General features: G+C 42.4%; 1 protein-coding gene across 1 annotated transcript in view; it reads left to right on the plus strand.

Moving 5' to 3' along the window:
- The window catches only part of LOC6544082, a 110,364-nt gene that overhangs the window by 29,287 nt on the left and 58,179 nt on the right, over window positions 1–22,898 (plus strand). The window contains exon 3 of the mRNA XM_001971903.3: window positions 12,263–12,313. The gene's annotated coding sequence lies outside the window, so the exon portion shown is untranslated. The remainder of the gene's footprint in view (window positions 1–12,262; window positions 12,314–22,898) is intronic.

The raw sequence follows: 22,898 nt of genomic DNA on the forward strand, positions 1-22,898 counted from the left end.
TTATTTAAGATAAAATTGTAATTAATAGGTCACACATTATGTTTATTGGGATCTTAACTCAAAAAATCATTTTTACTATTTGAATACCCATGGAAAACCTCTGTAAATGCTGCTGCTCTTATAAACTCTGAGTTAACATTCATGTTCTTCCAGTGCACAATCCACTTTGAAGTGGTCTTTTTCTATGGCTCACTTTAACTTTGTCCAAGTCAGCCATTCAGTCACGCACTCTGCTGCCCCGCCCACATACTCACATCTTTCCCTGATTCATAAAAAATTTGAATTTATTTCGGGGCTAACATTTTTGTTGTCTCTGTTTTGGTTTCGCTTTTATAGAAAAATTTACATATTGGGCCGAGGGCTGCAGTGGCTGTTAAATTGCACTGGTTGCCAAGGCAGGCCAAATGTTTTTACAATGAATTTTGTTACGGGGAAATGTTTACAAAATTTAAAGTGAATTTAGCTTAATGGAGGATAATTTTAGCGTTTTGTTCACATTTACTCTGCTTTTAGGAGGGCCGCCCTGTGGCTTTTACTAAAGTGGCTTCATATACAGCTATGTGTAGAAAAGTGGAAATTCAATTCTCAAAAAATTAGGCAAAAAACCTAAAGTAAATATGTATTACAGTTATAAAAGGTAAAGAAATGTTTCGCTTTTGTATTTATTTTCAACTACTATAAATTTTAATTAAAGAAATCAATACTATACTGCATATTTGAATGCGCGTTGCTGTTCCCTTGTGTTGTAACCGCCAGATTAAACGTGCAACACTGCCAAATTTAAGCGAGGCCTTCAGGGGGCACCTTTTGCTCGAGGCTCAGTTTCATTTCATTTCGGTTTCGAATGTAGCCAGAGTTTCCATTTCCACTTGGCTTGGCACTGGTCATAGATCGCTTTGGGGCGTGGGTGTATGGGTGTTTTCGTAGGAACGCGCTACGTTGCACGGATCCAAATACACAAACACAAAAATGCTCTCGGATGCAAATCACTTGCGAAAGGCGCGGAGACTGGGCTGGCTTGCCCCATGCAAATGAGCGCAAAATTAAATAATTAAACCAACGCCGGTCCAGCTAAATGGACGGACGGACATACGGACAGGCGGACGGACGGATAGACAATCATGACTCGGTTGGCCGTTGAAGTCGCAGCCTGCGAGCTGCAACTGTTGCACAAAACCCAAAACTGGCACAGCAACTTTTTCTTTGAGCCAGAGTCCGAGACGGACTTGCAGCGTTTCTTTCGCATGTGGAGCGTTAATGAATTGCCTCTCCGCTATGAGTTGCACTGGGACAAATTTGTGAATTTTATTAAAAAAAAAAAAGCTATCAAATGTATCAAAAAATTTGTACCAAAGTACGAAAGTAAATCTTCTATTCAACATTTTGTAAATTGGTTCTGAAAATACTGTTTCTTTCCATATTAAGTGCAAGAATATTTTTTCCTGTGCCTGAATGCGAGATCTGCCAGCGCATTAGGGTGCCGAGTGAACCGGATGGGAATGGTTTGGAATCGCTGCAACTCGACTTGGCAATTAAAAGCGACCAATTGTCGCCTAAGTTGGCCAATGTCCACAATGCGGGCCGAGAAAAGTCTGGTTGCGGTGGTTATTGCAAATCATTAATATATTAACATTTAATGCTGGCTGCACTCGGTGGTGGCCCACATGGGTGTCGTTGAACCGGATTGATACGAAATCGCTCATACGCCCAGTGAGTCACACTCTGATTTTGCCACCCCGAAACGAAACTCTTGCTGATTTTCGCATATAAGTGCTAAAAACTTTACTTTACCCAAACAATTTCTCTCTTTTTCGTTTCAGGTTAGTAGGACAGAACGAGAAAAAATCTACAAATACGAAAAAAATAAAAAAACTAACTTTGACTCGGGGCGTCTTGGGTTCACTCCAGGTAATTGTTTATAATTGGAATTATACAGCGATTTGCTGTGAAATTCGAGTTCAGTTTCAGGTTCGGTCGAGTTCAGTCAAAGCGACAGGCAAATTGCCAGAACAGGAATACGGCAAACAACACAACAATTCTGTGCCAGTTTTTATGGCAAAGCTAAAGAAAAAGTGCCGGAAATAATTGTCTTAAGTAGTTTGAACTTTGCGCATAAAAACTAAAACGGAGCAAGAAAAGACTCACTAACAACTAAATGAAACGCTTTCAATGTTCTACGAGTCGAGCAACTCTTTTCGATGTCAGAGACATTAGTTAGCGGATTTCGAGGTCATAAAAATGATTTACAGCAAATTAAGTAGTTCTCTAAAATTAAATACTTGTGGTTTACCTAAGTACCCATACTTTCTCTTGAAAATAGACAGCAGTATTTTTTGGATTTCCTAGAGATCTCGATCTTGATCACTTGCGAAACATTATCATACGATAATTAGAAATGAAAGTAAAATTGTGGCAAACTGTGCGTGGGGCCATGACCAGGCACAAATGAACAAATATTCACTTCACATCTTGGATTGGCCATGATGGGGCAAAAAAGTCAGGCAAACAAAAATGTTTAAAATATAAATATACAAATCAAATCTCAGTGGGGGGAAAACTCAAAGAGCTGTTTTTGTGTGCGGCGGTTCGAGAGCGTTCTTGAAATATCAATTCGGTGAATAGTCAATTTTGCACAGTAGCCATACGCCACATATGTACGAGTATATGTAAATACAGTCGGACGTACGTTCAAAGTCATAATCGATGACTCCCCAATGTGCGGACCAACTTCGAGTCGAACTCACTTTCTAAAAATGAGTTCAGTTCAATAACAATTTGCGCTTGACAGATGAAAATATTCGGTTTGATAAATGATGCTGAGGCGCGGCGTGTATGCAAAATCGTATTTATATGTGCGAGTAACTGCGCTTGAATAACTATTTTTGATATGTTTTACAGCAAGGCCTGAGACTGGGCTCTTTCAAAATTGATTGCCCACAATTAAAAGTTAAATATTGAAAATTAAAAAGCGAATGCCAAGCGCCACAAAAAAGCTCACTTTTAAAATTTATGATGTACGTATACATCATTTTTTTAATAGCACTTTATTTTATTTGTAGCAATTATTAATGCAAACACAGCACTCACAAAAAAAACATGCAATATTTGCATATATTTTATATAGAACGCGACAATTTCATTTGTTGTCCCCCAGAATCTTTCGGACTTTACGTTCCATGCATAAATCATTTCCTGCGTTTTTTAACACACTATTATAATTACATTTTAATTTATGCAAATATGTATATATGAAAAATTAGCAGTAGCCGCTTGTTCATGTTTATTTTTTACGGGCTCATATTTGCTTTAACTAATGACAGTGTTTCAATATGCACAGCAAAAACGAAAAACGAATCCCAAAAAGTTGCCTCGTTTAGTTTGTTAAACGGAGAGTTGAGAGAGCTTAAAAAATTACAAGCCAAACAATGGAAAATGGATTTTAAAATTAATGGCAAATATGGGATGGGGTATGTGAGATCAGAAGCAGGCAGTTTTAAGTTTTCACTGAAAACTAAAGTTCAACGTGCCAAATTAAAGAAAAATGTTAATGCGATGCTCAATGTAAATTAAAGATAATGCAAGTTTTCTGATGCTTGTTAAACCTTTATTTTATTATTAACGCATTGATTAGTTTTCCCAGACTTTATTTATGTCAAGACTGGTTTCCCACTTTGTCAGCATATAAACCGCATATAAATCCCAAGTCTTTTCCCGCTCTCATGTGAAAATGAAATCGCAGCTAGCTTCGGAATTGCTTTTCCAGCAGACGAATATCTGCGAAGGGCCTTCAACCACTCATGCTGTGAATTATTCCACTCAAGAGCTTGTCAAATTATCGGGAACACAGAACATACGCAAAAACCAACACAGCCAATTGTTAAATTTCCATTTGAGGCTTCTTCCTGTTACATGTCAAATTGTGAAAAGGAAAACTTTTGGCCAACATTTGACTGCCAAGCTGTTGTCGAATGACCTTGTGTTCTTTGAGATACAGATACGAGCACAAAGGCGAATACCCAAGAAACACAGTCGTTTATCTTGTGTTTATCGAGTGGGAGCATCGGAGCTTTAAATGTTTTTCGTTTTCACTTCCGCTCGAGATTGACATCTGAGTTAAAGTTCAATATCTTAAATGCCAAAAAAAAAAACAACACCTGCAAGAAAGATTGAATTACAATTTGAGTATCGTGTTTCATAATCGAGCAACGGTTTTGTAGCTGTATCCGTCGGCCTGTCTCAACCCATAAACATATCTGTTATTTTTCGCGCACAATTACCGACGATTTTCAATAGCAACCGCAGGAATATCGGAGCGGAGTTGACTGAAAGATATGCAATAGAGGTGCCAGCGTGAGAGCTTATTTGATTGCCGCTGAAAAAAATAAGCTTAAAAATCCTTATTTTAAAAAACAATCGACCGAACCAAGTATCAAATCTATTTCGAAGCAATCGAAATACAACGATAGGTAAAATCAAAAATTACACATCTCTAGCGAGTCCACTCTCTGTGGCGACCTGTCATTATGGATTTACGTCTCAACTGCGTCCTTCTCCCCCATTAATTGTCGTTAATGATGCAATTATGGCCTGCCAGATAGCAACAATAAGATCACTGAAATGCCAAACGAATTTGCTTAATAGAGCACAAGAAAGATATATAACCCAAAAATAGAGCAAGACAGCCCAGCCACTCGACTTGTCAATCAAAATTTGATCAATGGGTTCAGCGGTGCGGGCTTATGGATTTGCATCTGGATTGTGGGCGGATGTGAGTCTGTGGGACAAGGCTATTTGACGCCTCTAATTGAGTTTTGTAATGCAAATCACTTTCGGTTTTTTCCGTTTCTCCGTTGAAACTGATAGTCGAGACCTCGGTGCGTATAGGTATGCGTCAGCCAGACAGAGGAAACTCAATCAAGCTGGATTGCAAAGACGGGAAATAGGGTTAATATAATTACTCAGCTTAATGATAACTTACGATGAAGCGGGTGAAAACGTGGATATTTAATATCATGTATGAGCTGCTGGAGGTCGATTATAAATGCAGCAATTTACATAATTTTTAGAGTTTTAAAGTGCTTGACATTTTTTGTCAGGAAAAATTCTTGTTTTTAAATACAAAATGAGCAAAATGATAAAGAACACACAAATATTTTTCTACTTTGAAAAAAACGGTCTCTCGGCCTAAAATATTTCGTTTTGTTGTATTAAGATTGAATACACTTTAATAAAGTAAGCTCGTAAAAAAATAATAAAATATTTCGATTTGTTGTACTTTTTAAGCTCCCTTTACAAAAATTCTCCTACATACACTTATACTGAATTTCAGACTGGATTCCAAAAAATCGGCTCGAACCAGTTCTGAGTCATCGGAGCAACCGGCTTTTGGCAAATATTTGTATGGCTAGGCTGCACGCGTCGCTCGGTTTAATTGCCGCCGACTAAAAAATGCAAAAATTTAAATTTTTTTAATTTACATTACTCCCTTTCAACTCCACTTCAGCCCCGTGCGATTTGCTGTGCGACTTTGTTGTTTTCGCTTTCAGCTTTGTCTCGCTTAATGTGCTGTTTTTTAAGATTTATTTAAATGCATTAAACTTTAGAGGTCAACTTCCTTTCACCGGCGACGATGACGACAACGTGTTGGCGGTTCGAGCACGAGACGAGATAACGGCTCGGATTCAGATTCGGTTTCAGTTTCAGTTTCAGTTTTAGTCTCGACTCCCTTTTCAGGTCTGGCACAAAAAGTGGAGAAAAATTCCGCAAATAAACAACGCAAATATTCGCAAAATCAGCCGCAAAATGTGACATATGACAAGTTGCTGGCTGTATTTCAATGCCACTTGGTCCGTTGAGCCTTTTCGTCCACATTTGTGTATATATTTTTTTTTTTTTTGCAATTTTCCATATGACCTGAAAACAAAATTATTGAATGTGCAAGAAAATAAAATGCTCATCTGCAAGTTCATTTAAATTGAAATCCTTTGCGCCCGCACAAGCTCACTGCCAAATACGCGCATATATTTACATTGTCGTTGACAATTTTCTGAAAAGAAAGTGAACAAGGAAGCATGTCAAAAAGTAACTGCATAAAAGTTCCTTGTAAATTTAATAAACTTTTATGGATGGGTGTTTGCGTGTGTGTGCGTGTGTGTTGGTGTTTGTGCGAGGAGCAGCTGCCGTTAATGCGTGTGAGGAGTCCTTGTGGCCTCACCAATACTGTTGCTTTGGCTGCCGGCAAGGATACCGTGCCACACCGACTGGCATCGAGTGATTGCTCCATGGGGTGCACTTTGGCTGCTCCTCGCGTCTTGTCAACCATGAAAAAAGGACGAAAAGAAACCAAGTAGCTAAGCAAAAAGTACAAAAAAAAGTAGGGGAGAGCAAAAAAACGAACATACACAAAATAAACTTTTATTGTATCCGCATTTCAGTGTCACACGACAATGGCGACGACGTTTTGCCTTTCCTTTCCTTCTTTCATTGTGCGACAGTCTTTCTCTTTTGCTCCCGCGCAATCGGAAGGTTCAGTTTCAGTTCAACTTTTGCCACATGTCAGAGATTGATACTTGCGGCGAAAGTGATTTATATACTGGCCTGGTCCCACTTCCCCATCGAAACGCCAACTACAATTCCAAATACCACACTATACCACACTACCGATATTCAGCTGAAGATCCACGACGTAAATTGAGCCAAATAGCTGGCTCATGGCAATTTGATAATAAAGCTGTCAGCTGATGTTGCTACAGATGCCAAGGAATGCAGTCGAATAGTTCAAAGTGCATTCCCAATTTCCCATTCGATGGCAAGCGAAATGCACATTGTTATAGTTTTTGGTTCAGGGCAATGTTCTTACCTAAAATTGAAAAAGTATACATTTTTTATTTATAAGTTCCATTTTGCAGCAGCTTCACTTACACCATAGGGTTCTTATACGAGTACACAATATCTTCTATCTGCAGGCCGATTACTATCCTTAAAAAGCAAGTATTTAGTTGACTGTCCCATATGTGGCCGAATAACCCGCCCACGCTCACTGTGAAAAATCAATGTATTGATATTGTCTCTGGCCATAAAAATAATAAATGAAATTGCACAAGCAAGAACAGCAGCAGCAGCATCCATTGATGCAATTGTTGCAAATGCCACAGCTAAAAGGAGCGAAACCGAAACCAGTTTTCCTTTGTCCGCTGATCGGCGAGGAAAGCGGAGTTTTGAGGGGTCTTTCCCACACCGACTTGCACTAATGTAATGCAAAGTTATCGTGGCCATTGTGTGTGGCAAAGGCAAAACGAATGCAGTGCAACAAACGAAAATGACCCAAACCGAACCAAAAAAAAATGAAAAACCAGCGAACAAGAAAAAAATAGTGCAGCAGCAACACAAACAACGAAAAATGGTGGTTCCACTCCGTTTCCACGGGCAATTGAAAGCTGAAATTGCATTTTGTGACTGCACTTATAGACCAAATGGGTGGTGGCGAAACTGGAGGAAGCTCTAAGATGCCAACAGTGAAACCTCCCGCAGGCGGACGGCCCAAAGGGGACCAAGATTTCCAGCTGGCCCTGGGTGCTTAACAGGTTCTGGGCACCTTAGAATGAAAATAGAATGGCTAGAAAGGAAAATGCGGGTAATTTAAGGCAAATTACCAACATGGAGCTATTTACGGAAGCTGTTCGCTTAATAGAGAGAATCTGAAGGGAGCTACGAGTATGCGGAAATAGCTTTGATTACACTTGTACTTATTGACAGCATTTTGCACAAACATGAGTGTGCCTAAGAAATAGTCTTGATTAGTAACAGAGAGACAGAAATCGTCTTTTAGCTTCACTTTCTTATACTGAGTGGAAGTTTTCCGATGACGAAGCTTGTGATTAATGGATCGACGGTTGTCCGTTCACCGGAGACTCCACGTTACCGCCTCCTCCTACAAGTACAAGCCATCTGCCCTGTTGGCTCTTTTTAGCCTTGGCTCAGCTTCTCCAGTGGCTGGCTGCGTATTGGATTACCCTGGATGCTGGCCTTGTCCGGGGGAATGGCATTATAACTGAGCCATGCAATTTGCATAGCTGCAATGGAACCCCTCGCTTTCGAAATTGGGATGGAGGATGTAGGTTGTAGGATGGGGCATGGGGCATGGGTCACGGGTAACGGGCATATAAATCAATCGAAATGTGGAGCTGTATTCTATATTTCATTTCGTTCCATCAACATGACCGGCTCTTCCCTGTTGGTTTTTTCCGCCATGTTGAGTCCCACAATCCGCGAAAGTCCTGCCATTGCAGCAGCAGGAGCTTACAACAACATTCGGTGGGGCTTTTGTCGCCTTTTGTTGGGTCCTCAAATTGCTGCCAATTTGTTTGTGGCTAGCTACCATTTTGGTCGTTCCTTTCCTTCGCTGCCACGTTTTTATTTCCCAGACCGGCGCATTGTCCATCTATGGGCTACCATGGTTTTGGGTTGGGTCTATTTTTTGCGGTCCCCCACCCTTCGCTGCCATTGCATTTTGTGTCTCGCATGTATTTTCCGGAAAAGTGACTGGGTCTGGGTCTGGGTCTGCCGCTGGGTCTGGAACTGGAACTGAGAGTCTGGATCCCGGCTGTCGCTGCCGTTGTCATTTGAGGTCAGTTTAAATGGTTTCCTGTCAGTTGCGGTCTTCGGTTTACCAGAAGCGGGCAACAGCAGCATTGCCGGCCATCATTTTGCATACGTCGCACAATATTCAATAAAGTATTCATTCATATTTCTGCAGGGATTCGTTTCGTTTATTTTTGTGTCCTTTTTTATTTTTCTTTCGACTGCTTGTGCTGTATCTGGCAATAACTCTTGAAGCTATCGCTCACTCTCTTTACATTTTTTGTTTGGCCATAAAACATCTTTCAAGCCAATGCGATTCTGTTGCAATTGCCGAATTTAGCCTTGCAGCGCGCTCCAGTTGCAAGTTATGGCCTCCAAATAATGTGCAAATAAAAGAACCGCTTTGCACACGGCGCATAATTAAGCGCATTTTCTTCTGGCATGAAAATGAACACCTCAAGGTGTCGTACGGAAAATGCATTGAATTCAATACGACAGCTACGAAATGAGATTGTGGCATCGTGGTGTTGCAGTTGCAGTTGCAGTTGGTGCTGCTGCTGCTGTTTCTGTTTCTGTTGCCTTTTGCCTTCGCTCATTTACGTTTTACTTCATGCTGCCACAAATACCACAAGAATTGCAACACACAGCCAGTCGGATGGTGACTATGACTGACTGACTGGCGTCGACGAATGTGACACCATGGGTTAGCTCGAGTGGAAATGCAGCAGCAACATCAACATCAACAGCAGCAACATCAGAAGCCCTATGCATTCGCCACGCTGTTTCTTTCTTGGTTAGAGTCTCTTGTTTTTTTGTATCTAGTGTTATGTTTTTGGGGCCAAGCACTTGAACATGATAGGAGCTTAGCCGAGTCAGCCAAGCCAAGCGGAGTTTTGTGGCAGCACGTAAGTGGCACATGCGCGGCGTAAAATTGCAAATGCCAGCAGCAGCAGCCGAAGCAGCAGCAGCAACTGCGTTAATAATACGGCTGTCTGGCTAGAGAACCAAAACCAGACTCACAGTCATAGTCACTTGGCTACCTGCCGACACAAACGCACACACATCGTCCTTTGGACGTCCCAAGCGGCGTATGCGTAATGTGGCCTGGACAGCTGACATGGCTGTTATTGCAACCGAATTGACTTTTTTGGGGTCATGTGATTTGCATCTGAAGGGAGAGCCAAGCGGCTCATGTGTGATTGATGGCAACACAATTAGCGAATAGATCATTTCACTTTCTATAGATTTCCGAAGGAGGTTATAAGATATGTCATCGAACGTGGTTTTCTATGTCTTAACCTGAAATATAACCTCACAAAGTGAGGTTCTTTATAGCCCTAAAATATCTGCCATTGAATGTGTGAGTTATTAGGTCCTCCAAATTACCATTCATCACTGCACTCTTATTAATCAATGTGCTCTTCCTGGCCGCGTTCAGCGCTAATGTAGCGATCCGAGTTTCCTGGCGTTGACAGAGGAGAACTGAATGGAACGGAATAGAATGGGGCCGGGCCAAGTACTGTCCATAAACAGAATGACATGGCAGCCAATTAATGTCGGCCATGTCACGGGCTTGCTGGGCTATACTGTGCTGTGCCCTCTTTGCCATATTATATATTCCCTAACTTGGTTGCTAACGAACCTTTCGGACCAACCGAACCGTCATCATCGTCTTCTGTGCCAAATGGGCAATTTGTTGTCGTTTATATAAGGCGCATTCTGTGCATTTTCATTGTTATTATTGCACCATCTCTGGTCGTTTAGCCCACTATTCCCGTCCCTTTTCCCGCCCAACCAGCTGTCTCTTTCTGTGGCTGCTACTTGCCATCTTCCTTGCACTTCCTGACCGCACTGGTGTATATTAATTTTGATGCTGGGCCAGAGAAAAGTGCACATTTACATGCAGAGCGGCATTTGTTATTTTATGGACTCTTAGCCAAGTACCACCGCCTCCTTAACTTCTTTTCCTTTTTTTTCTGGTGGGAGTAGACCATGGTAGTACGTAATTGAGTTCATGTCATGTGCTGTCGAAGTCTATCTCGCTTTGGCCTCCACCTCTTTTAATATTCTTCAGTTGCCTCTTGCAGAACTGCTGAGAATTGCATTAAAAATATTGTTGCATATTATTCGTGTTTTCCCGCTTACTTATTTGGCGAAAAACAAGAGCAGCAGCAATTCTAAAAATCTCTCGTGGGGCCAGCTTAGCCCGCGGCAGTCCGGGGAAACTAAAAATTTCTATAAATCCGCACTTATTCCCAAAACAATAAAACGCGCAACAATTGCGCCCATTCGCTCTTAAATATGCAACAGCAACAAACCAGTGGCGTGTGTTCCGAGGGGCCAAAACGGGGCAGCAACAACTATACCCATATTAGGAATGCCATAATTCAGCGGCGATGGCTGGGACGGCGGTCCTCGGCTCGAGTCCCTGCTAAGCCCACTCTTGTAGTCATTTGCCTGGGACCTAGACAAAAGCAGCAGCAGCAACAGCAGCAGCAGCAACAGCAGCAGCAACAGGAACATCAGCGGTGGCAACTGCAACACAGTGGGCAGCAGCAACATACTGAGAAAAATCAATGGAACTGGCCAACAGCTTCCCTTCTGAAAATAGTTTCTAAATGTGCAATCTACAGAAATTTCGAATGATATGAATTTGATATGGTTTTTGATGTTTTTGTGTTGCGTAAGATTCAAGATTTTATATTTAAATCTTGATATGAGATATTTTATATATAACAAGGTTATTTCTCCGATAGTTTTAAGGCAGACCAAGTTTTTGCGAATGTGTATTAGCTGCAGAATGTATGCCAGCAATTTAGACAACTTCGTTGGGGAGCGCAAGCTGGCTAAATTATCAAAAAATGGAAAAGCGAAGAGCAAAAACAAAAACAAAAGGAAGCGATAACTTGTATCGTTGTGGACCCGCAGGGGCGGCGGTGGGGTTGGGCTGAAAGTTAGTGGGGGGGGGGTCAAGTAAGGAAAGGAAGTGGGGAGCTGTCTATTTTCGGGGGCGTGGGCACACAAACACAATAAAACTTATTTACGAGTCACGACGGGGTGGATGCAGTGGCTCCAGTGGCTCCGTAGCGTAGTTCATTGTAATGCACTTAAGGGGGGTAATGGCAGGGGCGGCGGGCGGAAGGGGTGAACAAGATGCGCGCAAATGATATGCAAAAAGGGGGGCGAACGCCTCGGTTAAAGGGTAAATGAGTGTGCAGCGTGCGGCGCATGAATGAAAGCGTCCGCGCCCGAGGAAAACTGCGTTGGGGGAGGGGGGCGGGCTGGGAAATTCGGGGGAAGGCGGCGGAAAATGCAGGCGAAGTGGCGACAGAAAGGCCAGAGTAATATAAATGAAGGCAACAAGGGGCAAGCCAAGGAGCAGCAGCAATAATATAATAACAACAGACACGAGCAAGTGCAAAATTGGCACTGAAGAAAAATCATGTTATTGGGGTAATGACTTTAACAACCAACTAGCTAAAAAATTATATCAAATTTGGCTGATATAGGAGAGTTCCAAAAGAGCATTTATATGCATATTTTATCACTTGTATTTTAAACTATATACCCATATAGGACTGTGCAAAACAGTTTGTTTAATCACTACGTAGGTTACAATACACACAATTTCCTTTACTTTAACAAACCCAACTGACGCCAAATCTCCTTTCCTTCATTTCAGTTGCCCAACGAACGGAATCGGAACTCACTCCGTGGCAGTTCGCCTTAAAAGGTAAGCGCAGTCCCTTGATTCCGGCGGTAATGAGTCGGGCCACGCCTCTTTAAGTTTTAATAAGCGCGCCCATTACGCATACGCCCCATTAGCTATGCGCAACATGCGTTCAGCGGCATCATTTTCGTTCAGTGCACACGGTGCAGGTAGGTCCAATATGGATGGCCATATGGTGGGGAATCGAGTGGATCTGGGCAGCAGGAGTGGGCGTGGCAGTGGGAGTGGGAGTGGGAGTTGAGTCCTCGTCACAGTACGTAAAGTTCTCAGTAGTCAGTGAAATTGCTGCGCGTCTTGTTTATTGTTGTTGCTACTTGGCTGCTGGCTTTTGGCTGAAAGTGTTGGCAAGTTGGCGATTTTCCTTTAAGAGGGGCCTATTTCAACAGTACTACATTGCAAACAAATGGATACGAGTAATTTAAAATTTAATTTAAGTGCTTCTAATGGCAGGCATGATAAAGTACGAAACATATAGGCAAAAACCCACTGTTGGCAATAGGACCTATATCACATATTGTTCTATTTTCACAACTGATCGTGCTATATCTACCAATTCCCGAAGAGTGATTTGGCAACTCTGGCCGCCCGAGTTGCCGCTGCTGCTTATGAAGCTCCTGTAGAGGTTGCTCCTGCAAACTTTAGACTGCTGCCTTTATAATGGCACTTTATTGTCGACTCATGCTGCATGGAAATTGCACCTCCATCGTTCCGTTGCCGATGTTGCAGCATCTTCTGCCGTGTTTCAGCCCCCAGGGCTTCCGATATTTATGGCCGGCAATACTTTGTGCGATTATTTATTCGCTTCTTTGTTTGCTGGCTCGGTGGGTCGAAAACCATATGAGCGCCCGGTCGCGGCTGCACATGCAAATTGGCAGCGGGCGGGTGCCAAGGCTCATTAAAATGTACGCCGCAACGAAAAAAGAAAGGGCAAGGCGTCGAAAGTAAGGAGCAGGAAAGCAGGCAATATGCATATCCAGCGAAGGACGCCGCCAAGGACATCATCTTCTGCGAGATTGAGCCAGTGTGTGTGTGTGTGTGTGTGTGCGAACGGGGGGTAATCGTGCGTGTAATAAACGATAATCCATTATATATCAATTTTTATCGCACCCAAAGTCGGGCTAAGAGCATTGTCGCCATACTTTATGGCCCTGACTCGGGGGCGAAAGTTGGTGGGCATGGTACTTAAATTAAGTGCCTTCCTGCTGACAACTTTGTATGGGCTTCTTAGTGGAGATGGACGATTGATTGCGGCTTGATTTTAATGCCAGCATGCGAGTATAAGCTAAGCCAGCTTAGTCATTAGGCTTTCTCTCGTGCTAGTTTGGTAACTAAATGGTAATTATCAATAAGTTAATAACTAAGATGGAGTCAGGAAGAGTGGGCTAGTTATGTATGTCCTAGGGCATCAATTCACATGCATTAACCAGCCAGGATCATCAGGGCAGAACTAACACATCAGTTTTGCGAAGTTTTGGTTACATTTTAGCCTTACCTACGAGGCATAACCTAACTACCTATATTTTTGGTGATTATGTTCGTGATCCCTCTAGTTCTCATTAGTTAACAATCAAGGGGAGATATGTGAGTTCAAAAAACTGCTGTGGGTGTCCACGTGAACCCGCTGATGACCGCAGAACACAGAAATGTAACAAACTGAAATCAGTTTAACTGTAATGCGTCACGCCAAATCGCAGTTAGAGTTTTCTGCTCCGAGTTCTTGGCCATAACTTTCGACAGTAACTGTAAACGTTAAGCGTGCGCTTTTTTCTATTTTTCCTGCTACTAATTAGCTGCCGCAAAATTGACGCATCATCATCCTGCTCATCATCGGGGGCAAAGCTCGATACCTACGAGTCAGTATATAAATATACTGTATATATATGTATATATTTCGCTGTGGATCCCCCGCTTTTCCCCCGAAAACACCCACTCACTTTTTCCATGTAGCAGAAGGGCCGTGGTTAATTAGGAAGCAATATTTAACGTTAATGCGAAATAAATCGCAGGCGAGTAGAAAAAGTCGATGGCGATGCCCGAAGAAGTCGCTCACTTAATTATGTTGACGTTTATGCCGGCATCTGCCATCAGACACCCACACAATGGGCCAAAAGAGGGGCTTACCCCGACTGTATTGCTGGCGAGAACCCAGCAGATCCCCAGTGGTAATCATTATTAATGATGACTTTTAGTTTACAAGCTAATTATTTGTTACTGTTACTTCCACGGCCACTGGAAAATAACTGCGGGGGCACAAAACGTTCAGAACATTCGCGGGCTCTACACTCACAAATAAAAAAGGCGAAATAATTCGGTCATCTTATTATTCAGAAATGCTTACAAATACTAATGGATTTTAGGCATTACATTGAATTTGTTGTATTACATGCCATTCACATATGAATTTTGAATTTGAAGCCTACTGAATTTTATTGAAAATTATTAGTGGACCTATTTAATCCGTTTTGCATCCCTAATATACAGAATTCAAGAACTTTTCTGATTTTTCCATGTGCCAACTTGGCTGATTCCCAATGTTCAGCTTTCGGCGCCTTTCGCTTTGATATCGTGGTCGTAATTAATTTATAACACAGCCTGGCAGCGCTCCGCTTTTTGTTGGACTCTTATTAATTACCATTTGGTGTGTGAAATTTTCAGCATTATATGTTTGCCTGTTGATTGTGTAAGCCGACAGTATTGAAATTGTTAGCCCCAGCGATCTTTGATCTGAAATGGGAATCTAAACGATTCCGAAATGCAAATTTAAGCTGCTTAAAGAGTTAAAAAGTTATGGCCACAAAAGAAGTCAGAAGTCGAGCGAATGGTATGTGTTTGTATGTAAATCAATCGCTACGCCCACTGTACAAAAAACTAGAGGCGGTCATAAATAAGCAGACATCAGCGAATCGGGCTAACAATGAATGGATTTGGAAACCAATTCGAAATTGGGTCACTAGAATTGCGCAGACGTAGCGGATGTTGAATCGCCGGAGATTGCTGGATTTTCGAGAGTGATGTTAGCAAATAAATCTAGCCACTGTTTTCCTAACCAAATCCCAAAGCCCAAAGTGCTAATACTTCTTTAACCACTTCAAGTAAGTCCGCTTGCAATGCACTAAAACGACAGGGGCGAAGTGCTAACTATGCAGCAGTAATAATCAAAATTTGCATTAATTCTCTGGCCGACTAAAGTGAACTTTTGATGACGTTCATTCGCAGACAATGGTGTCAACTGTGACGAAATTACTTTCATGATTTGTTGTGGTCTTGCTGTTGAAAATGACGCAAACGATCGCACGACGACAGCCAAATAAAGAAACAACCAACAGAAATGTCTGCAAAGTGCGTGGGAAGCACTGAACACGACATCGTGAAGCCAAAACAAAAGCTTACAGTAGCAAAAAATGATTACCGAATAACAACAGCGGGGCGAACAATGCAAGATGACGACAAATTAGATGCAGCAAGGTAAAATTAAATAAAAATGCAATTAAAATGCGCAGCATTTGCTGCAGCAAAAAAAGGGGCGGGCGTTGGTGGCTCACGTTGGGAATAATTAAAACAATTTTCCCCCACTCTGCTTATGTGTGTTTGTGACACAAACAAAAGCGAAAGTGTTGAAATATTTGTGCACAGAAAATGCACAAAAATAAGTAAAAGGTAGCGAGCGACAAGTGTCTTTGGCCATATATAGTGCGATATGGTGATAACCGGCCAACGACAAGTCGAATTTTAATTCGCATTTTTAATGGCCACACAAACAACGACGACAAGCGAGTGGATCGAAGAGTTTTTAAGCCTTATACGAGTACTTATTTCATTGCAACTACTTAAATTGACACTAGACATTAAATTGGATTAAGGATATTAATTATACCCGCTGTTTGATGGATCGCAAATGTAGTATCAATGTAAGCGATCCTGGCTTCTGATCCTGATGACGCTGCTCACTACTTTTGAGCCAAGCCTCGCCTTTCGCATTTGTACTTTAAACGGTGCACGAAGTGTGTGACTAATTTCAGCCGTGGTGTTGCTTTTGGCCTTTGTTGGGCGATGTTGCTGCTGTGTCGTTGGTGCTGCTGCCGTGTTGCCTGTGTTTTTGCAGTTACTATGCATCACGACGCATGCGCCACTGGCGGCGATGTTTTGCTGTTGTTTGTCTGCCGAGCGTCTGCCTCTTCGCTTGTTGTTGTGTTGCTGCAGCCTTTTTCGAGGTAATTAAAATGGAAATTGCATTCACAGCAACAAGAGCGGCTGTTGTTGTTGGCCAGACGAACAATGCTCGAGTGCGCCACGTCCGTTGCCACAGTTAAATGCGCTAATAACTTTATTCAGGCGCTGTCGCTGTGTGTGCGTTGTTTGCATAGTTGCTGTAACTGAATGGCATTGCAACATTTTGGCTCAGATTGCTATCGGGCAGAAGCGACTGCTAGACAATCGCACGGAAATGGCAAATGATGTTGTTACCAATTTCATTTGTTGTTACTTCAATGCTCCCGATTGTCTGACTGTTTTTCTTCTTTTTTTTATGTCTGTCGTGCTCGAACTCAAAGTTCAAGCGTGTGAAGGGCAAGCAAAGACAAATAAAGTAAAAACCGACCGAATCAAAGAGCCAAAAAACAAATAGCAAAGTAACCGTATTTTCACGCAGATTTAATTTAATTTTCATGTGGCCGTAAAAAAAAAGAGTGAGACAATGTGGCCAAGACGTTGGCTTCGCCCGCAATTTGTTTTTGAATCCCGGACCCAAAGTTTTTATGTGCAAATCGAAATGTCAATTAGCGTTAACCTTAATTTACATGTCCGCCCTTATGCAACGAAATCGATTCGGGTCACGGATGGGACGAGGAATTTGAAAAGTAATTTGTGAGGCAATCTAAAGGTAGTGCATAGATAATTTGTTCTGGGCTTGAATAATAAGAGGGTATTCATTTATTTTGTACAGATTTGTCTTTCACAGAGTTTAGCTAAATTGAAACCTACAATCCGCTAGTGACAAGCCACAATTGTTAACGGTTATGGCCAAAAACACATGTCAAACTGCGGTCATAAACGCGAATCTCGTTGAATGGCCGCAAATTGGCAAAAGCCCCGCCGACAAGCTGGAAATTATTTATTAATAAACATAATAACAAGCGCAGAAGAAACGGCGAAGCAATAATAAATAGAAAACGCACGGAATGCCAATTAAAATTCAAGCCGCATCGCCGCTTAATGTCATAATTATGAGCCAACTAAAGAGATTTACGCATATATTTTGTTTCACAAAACTTTTTGGCCCCGTGCCGTCTGCTCTTGGTTAAATTTGTTATTAATATTGTTTTTGTTGCTGCTGGGCTGCTGTTCCTCCTCCCTTTGCGTGTGAAAATGCTGGCCGAAACGAGAAAAAGTTGACGACTGGCATCGATTATGCAGGAACAGTAAGTGGCACGCTCAGCTCCTGATTATATATACATATATACAGATACATATGTATGTCAGAGAGTTGACACGTCAACTTCTCGGCGTGTTAACGAACAAATCTATCTTGTGGTGGAAGAAAAAATTGTCATAATTAAAGCATCATGCCAACAGTCAGCAGTCAGCAGTCACCATTTACCAGTCACGAGTCACGTAACAGAAATAGCAAATTAAATTTGCGATTTAGCTAGCTCTCGCATAAAATTCCATTCCAAATTAATAATATTCAAAAAGTCGCAAAAAAGTTGAGCGAAAAAATTGGCGAGTGGAAGGAAAAAGTTTTACTTAAATTATGGCCATAATTGACGAACATTGAATGCAATTAATCAATTACTAAAATGCTGTTAAAAGCCAGTCGAATGGAATACGGTTAACAAAAAGCTAGCTAATTGATTGTGGCTCCTAAGGTAAATTGTTGAACCGAAGTTTGATGCGCTAATTGGGAGAGATTAAAAATAATATTGAATACTGCGAGCTGCTTATACATAAAGCTAATTGGGTTTATATTTAGCAATAATGGAGCAAGAACAAAAAAGTTTTAACATTTTGCTTTTCTGTTTTAATTGCCGTATTCATTGCTGTTAAGATACATCCTCTGTTGCCCCAAAGGACACGAAATGTTCAGAATTGATTGCCTACTTTTGAGCGCTGGCATATTTCTGCCTCCTCGAACTGCATTTAAAATTTAATGTGAAAGGCTGTGCCGGTTGATCTGTGCGTAATCTATCCAGGAAGCCAGCTGTCTGAGCATTGACCTGAGGTTTATTACTCCTCCGCTCCCGTCACCTGCCTCGCTCCCACCTGCTCCTTCCCTGTCGCACACGCACACATACGCACACAGGGCTGAAATTTAATCAAATGAAAGCTAGAGGCAATTATCCTTTAAACGCAATTAATTAATCACGCAAACAAACACACGCCCACCGAGTTGTTTACACATACAGTATTTTGTTATTTCGAGCGTAAAGTGCAACGATTTTTCCTGTTCACCGTATCTCAATGGCCTATGTGTGCGTGTGCTTCTACGTGAGCGCCACAACATTAACATATCCTGCGTGTTTAAGTTACGCATAAAATTATATCCTGATTGAATTGCCCGGTTCGGGCAGGAAGGTCTGTTGCGGCGCCCAGCGTCCATGGCCACATGAAATATGCGATTTTCAATAAAGTTGCCATCAGCTTGTTTGGGCCAGGACCAGGCGGAACATCGCTGGAACCTCGCTGGAACCTCCACTGGAGGTGGGGAAGGATGCCCGGCGATGTCGCCGCGTTAAAATGCGCACCCACGCACATAAATCACGTGCGTGAATCTCTGTGAATGTGTTGGTAATGGGGCGGGGATGCGTGGGGGTCGCAGGGTCACGGCAACTGTTGGCAAACGGAAAATCGGGAAAAGCCGGCCCCGCCTGCTCGCATATGTGCACTGGAAAAAAATGTTCAACTTATTTGTATATTTTATTCTGCATTTAAAAGTAAGGTTCCAGATAAGATGACTTGTGCAATGTAATTTATTGAAAATAGCATTATATTTTTATCTGAGGAAATACCAAAATAGTGTGGCCCATAGCGAATTTTCAGTGCATTTGTACGAGTTAACGGCCTATCGGCTGCACTGCATCCGCCTGGACATTGGCCATTGTTGATTCTGGCATTGTTGGTGTTGCTGTTGGGCGCACGTGTCAATGGCAGCGCGAGCACATTTTCACTGTCGTGTTTAATTAGAGTGCTGCCCCGAAGGTGCATCCATCCATTTCCCACCCGCTTTTCCGCCGCATCCGCCGGCCAGCCAATGCCATTGTCAAGCCCTGTGCTTAGGCACTGTCGCCTGGGTTTGGCCAACTGGAGTTGGCGAGTCAAGTGGGATATGTGGATCTATCGGAAGGAGGATGACTTTAAGGTGCTAATGACACCGAGTGCATGCAAGCAAGTGCTGTGGTCAACCAGGCGAAATAGGTATTCACTTTGGATTGCAACTTGTGGTAATTGATATCTAGTTAACTGCTGTTAATCATGTTTCGGTTTGTTTTAAAAGGTATTACCTTGCTTCCCAAATTGCATATAAAACTTAAATTTAAACTAAGAAGGCAAAAATTACTTTTTAGCAGAAGGTATATTGGGTTTTAAAGAGAGTCATACTTTTGCGTTAAGCCTTTAAACTTCTTCTAATTGAAATTGCGAGCTAAGCACATTTTAAAATTTTCTCCGCACCTATATTTAAAGCTCGTTACTTATACTTTCTTTCGACACCTACCATCCTTGTGAGTGACTTTGACTCATAAGTTTCACCTGTCGCAATAACCTTTTGGCACTCGCTCCGCCCCACAATATGCAACCTGACACGTGATTGCTAAGCAATTAGCAGGGGTCCCACCAGCCTTTCCCTTTTCCTTTCCCATTTTCCCAGCACTGGATGATTCAACATTTTCCCGTTGCGTGCTATATTATTTAGTTAGGCAAAAGTGAATAACCGATGGGGGAGTGCATATATTAGGAGTGGAAAAAAGCGAAAGAAACTCGCAACAAATTGAACGATTTGTTTGGCCCAACGCCTCGTTTGTTGCGCATACGCCACGGGTGCCAGCATGCTAGCCGCTTGGGCATTTAAATGCAATGGTTTTTCAGATCGCCTATTTTTTGTTTTTAACCTGCACATTTCTTATCATCTAAAGCACATAAACGTGTCATGGGCCTGGGCCGCCGTTTATGGCCGCTTAAAGTCAATCCCGTCCAAATGGCGGGATGGGAAATCTGAAGAGCTGGCTGGCGGATGGCGGTTGGCGGATGGGAAACCGACGCACACAGCTATCCCAGCCAGTCAGTCGAGCGATCCGGCGAACGAGAGCTGCCAATCGTTGACATTGCAGGCCAGTCTTTAAACCGAGGTCCACAAAATGGCAAAACGGCTAGTGGGACTGGGACTGCGTCTTTGCCCATCGAACGACTCGCATGTCGCCCTGTCATATGCGCAAATTAGTCGTTAGCCGAGCTTTGGTTTCAGTCTGTTTGGGCCGGGAGTTGGGCGTCGGCAGTTGGCAGTTGGCCGTTGGGAGCTGGAGCCTCTTCTGCCAACTTGAAGCTGCGGCGCGAGTTTAATGACTTTGGCGTTAGAGTTAGACGACGGCGCTGATGAGGCGCATGATAATGGCCCCTGATGGGCCGAGTTCTTGTCAAAGTCGTGAACGAGAACGTGGAGCATTCTGTACTGCTCCCTACTCGTTGGCAACGGCAAACGGCAAAGGCAAATGTCAGGCAAAAGTTTGCCATGGAGCCAAATGTGCTCCTCATATGCACGCCAATGCACTTCAGCACACATGTACAGCGGGAAAAAATAAAATAAAAAATCTCATGCAAACTTTTACAGTACCAGCCACCATATGGTAGCTAAAAAATGTTCGAGGCAATGAAAAATATAGGATACATTCATATACAGAGTGTGATTCATGCCTTAGAGTGTGCAATGTATTGTCATCCATAAGCGTTAAACTATTACAATCCTTCAGGATCTTCCGACTTGGAGAATGGTTTGATATTCCAGGTTCGCAACTGTTTTGCTCCGTGTAAAGACTCTCACTCAAGAAGACACAGTTCCGGGCTCTCTGTTTTGTGCATTTCTCATAAATATAGCATAATTAGCATGTCGCTGGCATTTGAGCCCTGATTCCCTTCCCTTGGCCCAGCATATTGTCAACGCTTATGGGTTCCTTGACTTCCGAGGCGACTCACCTTTCAAGTTGCATTTGCGGCTTAGTTCATTTGATTTCACTTCCCAGTGATTTGTGACTGTGTGTGTGTGTGTGCTAGGTGTGTGGAGTATCTCTGCGGAGTTGCATTCTGCATCTGCATCTGCATCTTAGTCAGAATTATGCAATCATCGTCAGCGGGCTGTTTACCGTTCTGTTTGAATTTTTCCCATTTTGCATTTCTGTTCAGCTTAGTTCCTGAGCTGCTGCCGCTAATTATGCGAATTTTGTGTTCGACTTTTGTGCGTCTCATGAGCTAGGTAAAGTCTCCTAATTCACGGAGAAATAGAGACAAAATGGAGAAACTTAATGAAACCTCTTAGTCGAAAGCCAGAAAGGCTAAAGGCAAAGTGGTAATTGCTAATGCCTCGAATTACGGAAAACATGTGACATATCAACCAAGTGCGTGCTCCAAAGGCAACTTGTGGGGAAATTGAGTGAAGGAGGTTAAGAGTCGAGTATTTCAATGCGTTTTCTCTCAGGGAGTTTGTAACCTAGGTATTCAAGCGCATTTCTACCTTGCAACTGCAACTTAAGGGGATTTTAATACATGAGTAGAGCTAGTTGTATATAAGTATACTTTTTGATTTAACTTTTAGCTTGAGAAGACAATTCATAAACTGACTTCAACTCATTTAAGGCCATATATAATATTAAACCGAATAAAAAATACTCACAGCCGATAGTTAAGTGTAACGCAACCATAATAATTATATGATATAATCGAGAGTTTTCCCCACCACTTCACTCTGCACTTTTCGTGTCCATAGATACTTGGCCATCGTTTACATAATTCCCCCAAAGATACACATCGCTCTAGCGATCTATACGCTCGCATACGTAAGATGCCAGATTATGGTAACTTTTCCAGCTCTAATTGACATGAATCCCAGCCACTCCTCCGAATCTCCTGGAACCCCAAGATCTCCCGATCTGGTGCGGCACCTGCCATTAGCAGACCCACTTTGTCTTCACTTTCATCACTTTTGGCCGGTCCAAAATCGAGCCAAACAAAACGAAACCGAATCGAGCTGTGTAATTGTTGTGTTTCGCTTGTTTTTCAGTTTTTCTTTTGGGGTCTATGTGGATGTATAACAACTGTGTTGCAGTTCAGTTTCACTTTCCATGCAGCGGCGACACTTGCCGTGGAAAGTGCTGTTTTTAGCTTTTAGTTTTCAGTTGCACTTTTTGGTTCGCCTTGGCCAAAGTGTCGTTAACCCAATTTGAAAGCATTTGGCCAGGAGACGTCAAATGCAAATATGCAATGGCAGACAACAACTTTTGCTTTCGCTGGCAACAGCAACAGCGGCAAAGGCAACAAAAACCAGTTCAAAACTTTGCTAACAGAGTCGATTTCAGTCCGGCTATTGGCCGATGCAACCAGCATACCA

The sequence above is a fragment of the Drosophila erecta genome, unplaced genomic scaffold (assembly GCF_003286155.1).
Source record: "Drosophila erecta strain 14021-0224.00,06,07 unplaced genomic scaffold, DereRS2 tig00000021-arrow-pilon, whole genome shotgun sequence".
Classification (NCBI taxonomy): domain Eukaryota; kingdom Metazoa; phylum Arthropoda; class Insecta; order Diptera; family Drosophilidae; genus Drosophila; species Drosophila erecta.